This window comes from Nymphaea colorata, chromosome 1, assembly GCF_008831285.2.
Source record: "Nymphaea colorata isolate Beijing-Zhang1983 chromosome 1, ASM883128v2, whole genome shotgun sequence".
NCBI classification, from domain to species: domain Eukaryota; kingdom Viridiplantae; phylum Streptophyta; class Magnoliopsida; order Nymphaeales; family Nymphaeaceae; genus Nymphaea; species Nymphaea colorata.
The window spans coordinates 27,830,971-27,845,714 of NC_045138.2; positions in this window are offsets into that span (position 1 = coordinate 27,830,971).

Consider the following 14,744-nt stretch of genomic DNA (forward strand, 5'->3'; position numbering starts at 1 on the left):
TCCAAAAACAAGGTGTGTATGACTGAGTAGGATGCAGAAAACGGAAAATAAATATTGTTAATCCATGTATTTTTTCATGACACTGAAGAAATTCCAAACGTCCAAAACGCAGATATATATCCAATAGCAGGGCATGTAGACATGGTCTTCCAGACCACAAATCATACTTAATTAAATGAAAAATGGACCCTTTTCTCCAAAATTCACAGATCTGCATATAAATGGATGCTTTTATTGTTTTCTCTAGTCTTCCATTCGCAAGAGCCGCATTTATTTCAACAGCATGGAAAGGAAAAGAGAAAAACAAGAAAATTGTTGAAGAGGGAGAACACTGCATTATATCATTTTAGTGCCATAATATCATTCAACATTTAGACATGTTTCTCATCTTCAATTTCCCAACTTTGTCGTGTAAGCTCTGTGGACAAGCTCCATCAACCTTGTGCGACTCCAGATTCACATGGGCTGCAGTAGTCTGTAGGCCTACCAATTAACAAATCTGATCATGATCGACTTGTTCTGCAGAGAGGCTAACAATAGCGAGTGTAAGATAGTTTGGGCTCAGTCTGGTTTGTTCCAAATGCAGTCAAGGTTTGTTTTGCCAGGAGAATGCCTACATCTTGGAGAAGCTAAGAGATATGCAATTATTTCTGCAGTCAATCATACAGTGGATTCAATCAGGACCAGGATCTGCTAATCATGATTATGGGACTGTAACTCTGTAGAAATAAATAAATTTTGGTTCCACAGTCCACAGCTGCAATCCACATAAGCAGTACTTTACAATTAAGAGGGCACATAGGGTGTGCTTATAGCGGCAGTTATAGAATGCAATTAAGGAAACAATGTCAAGCCCGTAGTCTCTTACACTCAGCATCTCTCATTAATGGATTTCAATAGCACAACAAAGTTGAGTTAAAAAGAATAATTCTCCAGTCTGGCAATTGCTCAGTGAAAGCTTCCTTTTGTGATGTATTATCATTTACACAATAGCTGAAGAGGCAACTGAGCCGTGCTTCGAAAAATAACTCATAAGACTAAACGCCGTCCTTTCTGCACATCTGTGGCAACTCAGATTATAATAGTTTAAGGATAATTTCCAAATACAAAGCCGCAGCTCACTCTTGGGAATATGAAAAAAGGAACTACAAAGAGCCTCCAATGGCGCCTTTCATTTGACAGGGGGTGACCTCTGAAAGTCATTGAGTTGAAGAAACAGCAGAAGTTCATAAACAAGATGAAATTGGAAGTGTTTTGATCCCTGTTGTCGTTAACGGAACAGGATTGATAACCAAATGGCATCTCCCTTTTAGACAACATGCAAGTTGTGGTTTCCAAACTCAATGAAAATGATTGGAAAATATTCGATATAGACATTAGTGGGTGGCTGTCCAATCATACCCTGGTATGCTTGCCTGATTTTCTTGGCTAAGCCGGTGCCAATAAGTAATTCCTCCTTACATAATGCAGCCAAACTGAAAACCTCCTCACATTCAGCATATTCCACTAGGCACTGTATGGAAGCAAGGTATTACACTAGCCAATCGGAAGCATATTGTGGCCTTCACCAGGCATTCTGATGTTTGGAAGCAAAAATGTTGATAATCAAGTCCATTGCTTTCATGTGCATGGTTTCACTGCTTCCAACAAGTGCGTAAGAAGGGCCATCAAGCTCCCTTCTTCGCTTCAGCAGAACTACCAGAAAAATGAAAAAAGACTCAACGAAGGGATTAATCCCTAGCTTTAAATGAGAGACAATATGAATGTTTCTTTATGTCAAATAAGATCAGTATAGCCATAGGAACTAGGAGTTCTTAAAAGGCAGTTGTGCGTCTAAAGGAAAATCCTTCCAATCTTTCTTGAGAGTCCTTACTTCCAATTTGTCATATCTTCTAAAATTGTTCCCACTGTAGCCAGTGATCAATACACAGGCCTGCCCACGTTTGTCTCTCAATGGTTGGAACCAAATCCCCAAGTTCAACGGGAACTGGAAGATTTCATGTTAATGTATATGGGACTGCTCACAATGTGCTCTAATTATAAAGCCTAATTACTCCAGGGCCAAGGCATGTGCAAGTGCTTCATGTAGCAGTTTAAAGGCTCTGCCTCAAGTTAGCATGTGCAACTTGTAAAGGTCATCAAACTGACTAGAAGGCACAAGCTGGAAATCTACAAGAGGCTTCTCTTGGCTCCTGGATATACTCTTGACAGTTTTTACCAAGCATGGATCTACCAATCTGTGCCTTCAAATCGATCGGATTGATCATGACACGTAAGATTATTAATACCTAAGGTGACAGAAGTATGATCGGCTTAATCATGAGCTTGATCCCACTGGTAACGTGAATTAGACAAACGGCTAAGAAGGTAGAATTATGCCAATATTAGTACCTGCATCAAAATTTTCATAACTGTCAATTATCAGCTATTAATGTAAGAATATTTGCTTAGTCGATGCCCCCCTGGATTCTTTCTCAAGCATAAGAGTATGAAGCGTGCGGACGAGGAAGAGAGGTTCTGAAAGGCATAGTAATGCACAAAAATGTCAACTGGTGGGTATTGCTCCACATTTCAGTATGGAACTTATAGTTGGTCTACAACAAGATGATGTTTCATGGTAGTGCATCAAGGACCAAGGACCTCAGAATACATGCCTTCACGAATTATTCTCTTGGGAAAATGGTGTTGTATAGGGCTAAAAGTTACTCCACTTAGAATAAGAGGTGCATTCATGTAATCTGTGAACAGGTACCGAGTCTCTCTCACACCAGCTTCATTTCAACCATAAAATGGAAAAGAAAAAGATTATGAAAAATCACCTAACATTCGAGTGAATAACAAATTACAGTCAAACTTCTGAAAGCTAAACGCTCAAACTTTTGGGAGAAATTCTCAAGAAGCCGCCTACTGAACCAAAGCATTAACTTTTTTTATACAGAATGAGAAAAACACTCTTTCTAGGAACAAAAGCACGTTTCTTCAGCCAAAGGAACAATAGTTGTTTATGAGGGATATTTATCATTTTACACGATTTTTTTTTTTTTTGGTAGGCAGCTCTTTGAAAGTTCCTTTGAAAAATTGAACATTTATATGTTAAATTTTAGAAGTTGATCAGTGATTTATTATTTGCTCAAATATTAATTGTCTTTTAGTACTTTTTTTCAATAGGAAAAATAAAAAGTAAGTAGAAAGGTTACGGGTCAAATAACCAGAATACACTTTACTCCTTTGTTAATAAATCCCAAAATATCTAGACCGAACCTAGTCCTGGATCCTAGGTAGTAAAGAAGTTTAACTACCAGTTCAGTGGCTAGTTTGAGTTTGAAAAATAAATTATCCCACGGAAAGGACCTTATCCTATGGGATGAAATGGCTGTGATCTGACTACCATAAGCTTGGCTAGGAATGGGAAGAAGTTGGAATGTTCCTGATAGTTGGCTGGCTAAGATACGGATTTGAAGCCATGAAGTGGATCCAGAGGTCAGGTTCCATCCTAGCACCCAACATGAAGATGGTCAATTCCTCCAGACTGGGGCAATTCTGCAGAGTGGCATAACCCAGGTGGATCTTGATTTCTATCCAACCTGATTTTTCTGGAGCGCCACTCATGTCCTTGTACCATTTAGATGATCTAGTGTGGCAATGTTATGGATCTTGATCTGATCCCAAGTTTGGACTCCAATGTTTAGAACGGAATATGCCTATTCATGCATACAACTTCGTGATTCGGTAAGAGGTTGAGACCGCCAAAGCCTCCCCCACCCTCGGGTCCAAGGCTGCTTCAGGACCTACGGTTACTCGCATCAGCTTGAGAGTAACACCTGTCACTGTTTGCAGTTTAGAGGAATAGCACCCACTTTGGAGTATGACTATGATCTAATGCAAATTAAGGTGCATGGACAACCAGCCATATCCAGACTGTGAATCAGATACTAGTTTCCTTATCAGATCTAAGCAGTACAGGTGGTAAGCAGGGGACTTGAAGGGTACCAAACCGCATATTGAACTCTGCTTTGCCACACTGCCGTCCTGCTACTGCTTGTCGGTCGGGGGCGGGGCTTGCCCTCAATTCAGAATACAAAAATGCACGATCAACCAAATAGTTGCTAATTTTTGTTGTCTTTTCATTCCACAACCTTGGAACGGAAATCCTCATGTGATCGGGCACGTTAGGTGAAGTAATGTTCAGGGCATGCTGTTGTGTTTGAAGGGAGTAGAGAAGATGTGTGCAGCTGGATTTCCAAATCGTAAAAGCATCACGGCCAATCACTCATCAATGAACATGAACAAGCAGGTTCATGCAAAATACGTTTTCTCTAATAGCATCATATGCCATATTGTAGCAATTTTCGCTATTATATTTACTAGCAATGTCAGGTTACGTAATACTGTATAACTAAAGCCAGTCTGATATACGGTAAATAGGTCTACATAGGCATAGTAACTGAAATTATTATAAAAAGATTAGCAGTTGTCCATTATAACTGGTTTGAGTGTCCTAGCTTGACAATAAAAAAAGAAACAAAAGTTGGTAAAACTTTTTATAACAACCCGACCCACTCCGATATAAGGGCGATTTCAGTTCCAATCCTAAAAAAGCTAGGAACCAAGACAATCATCTCATTAAAGCCTCCCTTTATAATCCCTTGAAGATCTCTCACAATCTTCGATACGGGACTAAACATCTGGGGTGTTACAATCCACCCCCCTTAAGGCACACGCGTCCGCGCGTGTGGGACCCTAGGTCCGAGTGTTGAAACTGCTCTGATACCATTATAACAACCCGACCCACTCCCGGGCTCGGGCCCCTGGTTCGACGGATCCCAACCCGCCCCCTAGTGATTTCGGTTCCAATCCTAAAAAAGCTAAGAACCAGAACAATCATCTCATTAAAGCCTCCCTTTATAAGCCCTTGAAGATCCCTCACAATCTTCGATACGAGACTAAACATCTGGGGTGTTACAATTTTAGCACAGTGTCGAATGGACTATACATAACAGTTGTAGTATAGTTTTATCCTAATATTCGCTCCACCCATCAAATAGTTATGTCGCTCCAACCATCAAACCATTTATGTCATAAAAGATGTATATGCTTGATAATATACAAGGCAAGTACCATTAGACTCTTGGATTGCTGTGGCCGCTTGGGTAGGAAGTTTTTTTTTTTTTTACCTCCTTTCTAGATCTCATTGAATAGATTACTCTAAAAAACCACACTGTACTCTGGCTGCTTGTTCTTGAACTCTCAAACGATCAAATCAAGTAGTCAAGAGGTGTCTTTGTTTCTTTCTCACTTCCTCTTCCACCCTGATCTTGATGTTTCATGGTCTCTCTACATTTGAAAGAAAAAGGGGGACATTTGATGCGTAACAAACGTTTTTTACCCCTTCCGTTTCTTAAAAATTTTATGCCATTCTTCTTGTTTGCTTGCTCATTGCTATCAGTTAGGCAGAAGTGCTGCTTCTGTCATACAGCTGCATCACTCCTCACCTATTTCATTGCCTTCCTATGGAAAAAAACAACAAAGAGGTTGTAGAATCGTTTGTCTTTTCTAGAGCATGGCACACAAGGAAGTTTTTAAATGGATATAAGTTGCTCCTCTTGGCATGCTGATTTGTTCCTTGAGTTTTAAAATGCTTCGCCCATAAAGAAAAACAGAATGAAGGTGTAAGCTTGGGGTAGGAAAAGAAGAATTGATGTAATTTGTCTAAATAAACTGGACACATTAACACTGATGAGTTACTTACTAAATCGGATTGGTTGGCGGATGATGTAAATTGTTTGAACTCCGATAATCTTTACACATTTAAAATTGGGTTCGGTTTTGAGTTTGGTATGGCGAGAAGACTAAAATTACGAAACCAAAATCCTAAGTGTTCACATCTATCGCTAGTTGGGTCTGCGAGTGCTATATGTTATTCCTTCCCATATGGCAAAACAGAAGATCTTCCATATTGCAGTGTTGTTCTTCTTCACATACTATTGAACAGTCCAAGGGAAAATCTGGTGTCCACCTTATACAGCAGCTCTATGCTTGCCTTCATCTCTTCTAAAATCTCTTTTTTCTGCACAGGCCAAATATGGTGTTCCTATAATAAACATTTTCTCCCATGGCGAATAAGAGGACCATTTGACTTTGTGTATCTTTATCTTCACAGTTTTCCTATGAAAAATTTCGTTGTTTTGGATTCTCTTAATCAAAGTGGTAGACGGAAATGGCGTGCTAGGTTGAGTCCATGAGAATCAAAAGTTCAATCGTCGTTTTTCTTACAACATGATATATATTTCTTTTTCGTGTCAAAAAACTTAGGCTGTCTATTTCAATTTGGTTGTTGGAAGATCCTGCACACCGGTCAGATTCGGGCGATTTAAATATTCAGTTAAAAGCACCATGTTGGTCGCATTAATGGATCCAATTCGACAAGCGTTGAGATTCCAATTGCAAGTTTTTGTTTCTTATGCAACATTTCTTTGTACATGGTCAATTTTCAAAACATCACGATGAGTGGTGGAGCCTGCACATATGGACCAGGGCAGCAAATCCGGTTCTTGATTGCCAAAATACTTGTAATAAATAAAAACGGGACGTTTTGCTTCTTCTGAGCTAAAAATTTATATATTTGCCTCCCCTTTCCGAAATTTCTCGCTCAGCCGACTGAAACTACATATAAACTTCTACTGCACCACTTGTAAAAGATACATACAAATAAGTTTATATATATATATATATATATGTGTGTGTGTTATTTGTTAAGTGTTGAACATTAAAGTAATAAACTATTAGTTCTACGTAGATTTCCGATAATACATAGTAATTCATGTGTACTTTTTACTAAACAAGTGCTGCAGTTTGAATTTTAACATATATAGTCTTTCCTTCACCAATGTTAAAGTAATAAATGTCGTTAACGTTGGGTGTATATGACATATTATATATATATACACACGAATTCACACGCGTAAAGGGGTAGGTGTATCTTGTACCGATGGGCACTTTTTTACGGACTTACTTTGCCGTCTTAGTTCTACATATAAAAGAAATAATTGTACATGCTATATGTATACAAAAAAGAAATGATTGTACATGCAACTAGTTGAGACTTTTTTTTTGTCTTCATATTTTTGTCCAGCGCGATTCGACCGTGTAAATGCGTACGACTTGACCAAAGACTTTCTAAGTCATCCATATATATTCTTTATTCGTGTTCTTTCAAGCTTTTGCAAACTTTGATGCATTTTTCAACCATCAATACTTACAATGCATTCCGTCCGTTTAAAATCTGATTTCTGCTATACGAACAAACAGTATATAATTAGGAAACAAAAACTTAACAGGAACTAAAACAATTCCAATTTGTTCCCTTGTATATTATAATAAACAACTGTGTCAAATGCAGATTTGAACAAGAAAACAAGACCAACTCAGCATACTGACATGGAAGCTTGGACCAGTGGACAGGGAAGGGAGCAAATTGTAAGCAAAATAATATGGTCGATCTGGACATGTCCACAAATGGCATCTGCAGGGAGACTGGAATGGCGGACGGAGAAAAGAGCCATTGCCCGTTCCTTTGCTGCACAAAGTCGTGAATTCAACAGCACACCTCGTGTGAACTCGCAGATGCTCCGTTAATCAGAGCGCCGTCCCGTCCTTTGGACCATTGACTGAGCTTTTCAGAGCACTTCCACATCTGGCAGCAACATCGCCGCAGAGAAGTATTTACTTATTGTCTGAAAGGAATTGTCTCCTTCCAACTTTTGGCCTAAAAGGAAGATCCCGGTTCTCGATCTGCTTCTTCTCTCTGTTTCTGTTTCTTGGTATTCAATTTTTCACAGCAAATCGCCTTTTTTGCTTTCCTCGTGGGAAAAAAAGTTTAGTGGAAAAAGTCTTCGACGGTTAGAATTTGATATCTCTGCTTTTAGCTTTTAGCCTTTGCTTTGTAGGGTTTTCAGAGGAACGTTTTGGACTAAAAAGCCGGCGTCGAAGGCCGGAAGTTTCCTGGATTTTGGCATTCTACGAGCCGGATTCAAACGCACGGTCTTAATTCGAATCCAAATCTAATTACTAGTCAGATTTGATCTTCGTGACTAAGTCTAGATAATTGAGTCAGATTGCGGCAATAATTAGTCTCATTTGACACCTTACAGACAGACAAACGAAGAAGCCATCTTTTCCAATCCTGAAGCTTTTGTTATTTTTTTTTAATTAAGTAAGGCGTGGAGATGGATCATGCCAGTCTAGCTCAGTGGTTGGCAAACCCTTGTGCCCGTCGCCTTGATCAAAGGAGCATCTAGCAGCTACTGCCTTCAAAGATCCACACTCATTCTAATAACCTACTGAACGTTCATTCATCACATGCTGCCATCCTTACTTTTGCTCGCAACATTTGTCGTAAACATGACAAACTTGACTATTCTTATCAAACTGGTACCAGCTAGCGGCGGAGCTAAGTGTGGGCTTGTTTGCTAGCTATACGGACACACAAATTCATTTATTTACATATTAGTTCCTCAAAAGATCAAGGGATGCCACTCTCTAAAACTTGGTTTTCGCAAAAAAAAAAAGCAGGTTTTGTGCAGACTTTTGTTTTTTTAATGAGTTTTTCGAAAACCTAGTTTGTATGTTTGCATGACCAACTAAAAACCAAGTTTTAGATCATCGTGTGAAAATCCAGTTTTGTAAAAACAGACCCAAAACCCCATTTTCTTGTCATCCAAACACTTTCAAAAAAGTGGTTTTGGAGTGGCATCCAAACGCCGCCTACGTTTTAGCAAAGCCTTTCTATTGTGTAGAGCCACTAATTTAGAGTGTCATCCAAATGCTACCTTAACTTTTAATAAATTGTCATTTTATAACACGAGAAAAACACACTTAAAAACTTAAGACTTAATCGTACTCTTAACGGCAAGGGCAAAGCCAAGGAGGGCCAAAGGGGCCCTAGCCCCTCCTCAATTTTTTTTTTTAATTTACATGTAAATTTTAAAAAATTTCAGTTATCCAATATAAAATTTTTTAAAACTGATATTATTTCGACTCCTATCAAAATTTAAAAACGCTAATTTGACTTTTAAAAATTTTTGACTCCGCCCCTGTTTAGCGGCATAAACGTCTGTAGCTAATCCCATTTTCAAAGTACTTAGTTTTCATTGGTTGTGATAATGAAACTGATTCCACATTGAAGAAACAATCTGTTCTTCCTCCAAGCGCTTGATCAACTATACAGCACTGCAGACTGCAACTTCCACGGGTGTGACGTTCACATCCAGATCGTGGGAAGCAAAGGCTCTGTCTCGTGTGTGTGGACGGACAATGGCGACATTTAGTGGCCCCATCTGCTTAGAGAAAGGACGGACATGGAAAGGATGACTGTGGATTGTGCAGGACTCGGTCAAGTTCCGCCTCGTACAACTTTCCCCTTTCAGATAAATGGTAAACTTTTTATTTATCATCGGGACGGGACGACGGCCACTTTGTCGTGGCACGTGATCGATCGTCGGCACTTGCTTCTTCAACTTCAAAAAAATCGGGGAAATTTTTTCACCGTGAAGAACTTCTATTTCGATGCTTTCACTCTCTGGCAATATTTTTCTTCCAGTCCTACTTTTATATATTTAATATTGTTCTTGTTGAGTGGTTTCCTTAGATGTTATCAACGAGGAAGAATGTGTTTGACAGCAGGTTTGGAGAGAACGGAGAACCAACTTTTTTTTTTCTCTTTTATTATAATAGTATATATGAACATGAGTCTACCGTTTGGGTTGATTTATTGACTGGACAATTTGGAGACCGTGTGTTGTCTTGTTAGGCGTTCCAGTTTGGAGGTTTTGTTTGATGGGACTTTTTTTTTTTTTCTTTCTTTCTTTCTATGTGACTGCCGGATCGCGAATTTGTCAATAATATCGCACTCCTCAGACTAAGGTTAGTTTTGAATGGTTGCGTCTGTGATCGAGTCTATTTTCGAGCGCATACTGATATTCGAATAAATAGTGGTAAACAATTCAGCCGAATAGTATATTTAAGGACATTTTATATTACAAAAGGGTGCGTTATACAAGTTAAAAAGAATAGCAAGAGTAACGTCCCAAAACACTAAAAGCCCTACATTTTAAGGGAATTAGGAGTTAGAATGAAAGCTTCACTTTCTATTGAGCTTCCAGTTTTTCCTTTTACCTATAAAAGAACACCATTTGTTCTTGAAAAGCATGTTTTAGATGCACAAACGTCCATAAATGGGGTCAGATTCTGTCCTCTAGCGTTTGTATGCACTAGTAGAAGGATGTCAATATATCCGATTTGAATTAGATATTTCGATTTGAAAGAATCGGATATGGAAAAAAAAATTAATATTCGAATATGAAATCGGATCGGATTCAGATATACATAAATATCCTATCAGATTCGGATACGGATTCAGATCAGATTCACTTTTAGATACATATCTTGTATCTAATGCTATTAAATTTTGAAAATTGGCAAAATCCTGTTATCAGGCTCAGATCAGATTCAGATAGTAAAATCCGATTTTGGATTTTGATATAACTTTTCTTTATTCAAATTTGAATCCCAATTCAAACCGAATATGTAAATATCTGAAAAAACAGACATATCCATCCAAATCCGATCCGTTGAGAGATCCATATGCATATTAAATTAACACTACGTGCGTTTTCCATTTTCATTTTCAGGCGCACCTTGAACACGGTCCAAATGTGCACCTTGTCTCCGTCTCAATGAGAACCAGTGTCACTGCATTATTGGACGCATTACGTCCACCCGTTACTCGATCCAGATCTCTGGGTTTGACGTTGAGATTTCAGGAGAATATCCAAGTTTCTTTCAATTTGAAGGTCTGAGGAGTTCAAACTGACCCTTTGTATTTTTTTAACAACGATAAACTAATTCTAAGTCGGCTCAATTGAATTGAATTGAATTGCATGCAATTTTTGAACAGGAAAAATTGGAACTAGGATTTTTTTAAAAACAAAAGAAAAAGAAAAAGAAGGAACATTTGAAGAAACCAAAAAATTAGTACTTTTTTTTCTAGCAAACTTTTGTATGATATGGCCATTGAATGCTAAATAACAAGAAATCAAGTATAATATATGAGAATACATTGATTGAATCACTGGTTTCCATTCAATAATGTTTGGAGCCAATAATAACAAAAAAAAAAAAAATCAAACACCAAGTTAGATGGCTCATGCCCCTCAAAGTATAGTGTATTGGGTAGCAAGGCGGCCTACTACAAAAAAGTCCATGTTGAGAAACCTATATCCGATGTACTATTGTCATGAGCTATAAAAAGGTCTCAATACATACTCTATGAACCCTGCGAAACATGACGGAAAAGCTATGGCCTCTTGTTGGGTAGTAAAGAAAATAACCTATCTCCTTAAAAAAAAAAAAAAAAAAAAAGTTCTGCTTATGAAGCTGCTTTCCAATCCTGTGGGCTCAATCAATCATTTTGGCTCCTTCTAGAACCTCATCGCTCAAACTTTCAGGCTTGAACCCAGGCGTTATAAGATGCTTCGCATCAGTCTGTGGCCGCCATGGGGAAATACATGTACTTTTTTATTCCATATCCGAAACCAAACAACAGCCCACAAAAAGATATTAAATTACGGCCTCAATTCGTACAGTGGACCGGGTTGTGGCCGTTGAACGGGCCATATGGATCCAAACCTCCCAAGGAGAGGTTTGAAAGTACACCAGATTGATGTGAACTGACATCCAACTATTGAAATACCGCCTAATCTACATGGAACTAGACTTGGATTCGAATATGAAAAATATGAAACCATTACATATTCGAACCCGTCGTATGCAATCGGATTTGGATGTCGAATTGGGTACCAAATTCGAACCTCCATTACTCATCAGATATGGTTTTTCTCGTTAAAATTTGGCTACATGAAATGAGATTCACATCAAAATACATTTCGTTAAAAATATTGCCCAAATGAGATCTGCGCCTCTAGTCGACAAAAGGCGAGGCCATTCTTCAAACATATGTCTTTGAAAGAAAGAAAATGCGCGGCAGACAAGTAGATGTAGCCAGGAAGTTTCCCGGAAGGATGCAGAACGAGGGAGGCGGGTTATCGCCTAGCTAGGTCGCAGACCAGTGAGATCGAACCCACCTAAGCTACAGTGACCGCTGTAGTCCCGGTGAGCTCACAGACCTGAGCCAGTTAACCATTTGAAAGCCAATTTATTAATGCATCAGCTTTACTTATGAGTGGAGCATGCGTATGTGGTGGAATATCGCCCTAAAAGGGGACGAAGATCCACTGCATTAAACAATAAAGCAAGTCCAGACCGTCCCGGTTAACACCCAACCACAACGTGCTTCTCGGACCGCACCTACCTCTTCCTATAGCGACAAACATTGCCGTGTTTGTGTGGAAATTACGGGATGAATAGTAATTCTTTCGTAAGAAGCCAACTTTCTATAACTTTAATTATTGCATGGTATGTCTTTATATTGCATGCAACACGCGAGATAATTGCCATATTGCGTGGTTTAAAAAATTGATCCTTAGCTTGAGAAACGAACTCACATCGAACTATGACAAAGCAACTATTGCGTTATTTTCGTGTTATATGTATGGATTGCCTCATCCGTCAAATATCGGTACTTTAAATTCCACGATTTTCCAAAGTATCGTCACTTTTCCAGTTATGTTCCGCAAGAAAGGAGAAATGGTGAAGTCACGAGAGAGAACGAAAGTCGCGGGGACGTCCATGCGAAGTCAAACATGAAAAGTAACCATCGTTGAAAAGAGGCCCAAAGAGGATGCTTCCTCGCGGGGACGCACCTCGCCATTTGACCCTGCAGATCCCCAAAATAACGAGAAACGCCACTGCTCTCCGGTCTGATGACGTCATGCTTGTGCTGATTTTTCTCTCTCATTATATATATATATATATATATAAACTTAGTCCTCATAAGTATCAATTAAAATCCTCTTGAATGTCTAAGTTTGAAAAGAAAGAAAATGATTGGGATAAATGAGAACCACCAATAATGCATCTTTTTCTCAATTTTAATATGAATTCAATTGCGAACGTGTGTTGACCACGGACAAATTAAAACATATAAATCAACCCTTCCGTTCCTTGGCAGCAAGAAATCTTAAGTTCATCATGTAAATTTAATTAACGCAATTCAACAGTCGATTTTTCTATCATGAAAGAAAATTGGGATATAAAATTGGAATAATTATTTTTTTTTTTTCGTGAAAGGAAAATGGTTCATATAAAGACTGTGACCGTGAACATGCTTATGGTGCTGCTTCTCAGAAAAATACTTATCCCAAATCTTTTACGATCTGCAGATGTCATGAGCTACTTGCCACTTGTATATTTTTGTATGCGTGTGGTCACACCATGATACAAAACCGTTGCAGTTGGCTTAGTCTTGATATCGGATTCCAACATGTTCATTTGGCTTATTTATTAGAGAAAGCTCCATGTGTGTCATCAAGTGTCTCTTTATATCGACATGCGCTTTCCAAATGAACCAAAATGTAGGTGGCGTGGCGACGAAGATTGGCCTCCATAAAGTCTGAGTTCAAAATCCATGAGAGCCAATCTTTGTGTAAACAAACACCCAAAAAAAAAAATTTGGAAAAATGAAAAGAAACATAAAAAATTATTTAAAAAAATAAAAGCAATAAAATAGCGAATAGGCACCTTAACCCTTGGAATTTAAATTTTACCTATCGATTTTTTTTTTTAATTTTATCGCGGCCCCTATAAAACTTTTGAAAGAATAGGGATGGCTCCATGCTAAAAAAATTTCAAAAATTTTATTAATGGCCATGAGAGTTTTCGGCCCCGCTAAAGATGAAATTCTGGCTTCGCCCCTGGTTGGGCCGACTTTTGGGTATCTGGATCGGTGGATTAGAGATATTCAACTAGATTTCTGCAAACATTATTAATCTATCAAACCAAATGATGGGATTTAGTAAATGAGTATAATGACAAATATGTTCTAAAGACAGTAACTTCACATCTTTGGCAAAGATTGATGCTTAGGCGACCATTTCCCACATACCGACATATAGAAAAGCTGCCATTCAAATGTCGTCACCTTTCTGTTTTTTGTTCTTTTTCAAATTTTCACTTGAAAGGCTTGGAGTCATCTAGGAATGTTCAATGTTGTAAAAAAAGGGCATTGGGATCATATTTACTCACTAATATCACATAAGATCAAATGTTACCAAATGTCTGCATCGCCTTATTTTTTGACTTTATGATTTCCCATATATATATATATATATATATATATATATATATATATATATATATATATAGAGAGAGAGAGAGAGAGAGAGAGTAAAAGATTCCTTATATGACTGTGTCCATACAGTACAAGCCATTGTAATTTTCTATCTGCCAAGTAAATGTCGGCCAAATAAAGTTGTGTAGATGCAGAAGGCGAGACCCTTCGGGTAGGAAGAAAATTATTTCATCATGCTTTTCTATTGAAACATATGATTCTAATGCAGATACTTGCGAAAGCGCTTGGCTTTCTTTGGAAATAATTCAAAATGCTTATAATTGTGCTGCGGTGACCTAGAACTTGATTAATATCCTACCAAGTTAAATAGCTTACATGGCATCCATGTGCTCAAAGTTCATAAACATTTAAAAAATAAAAGGCGCGCGCACACGCACACACGCATACTAGTTAGACGAGAAATAAGTGTCATGTAATGTTTAAAATTTAAAAATCATTA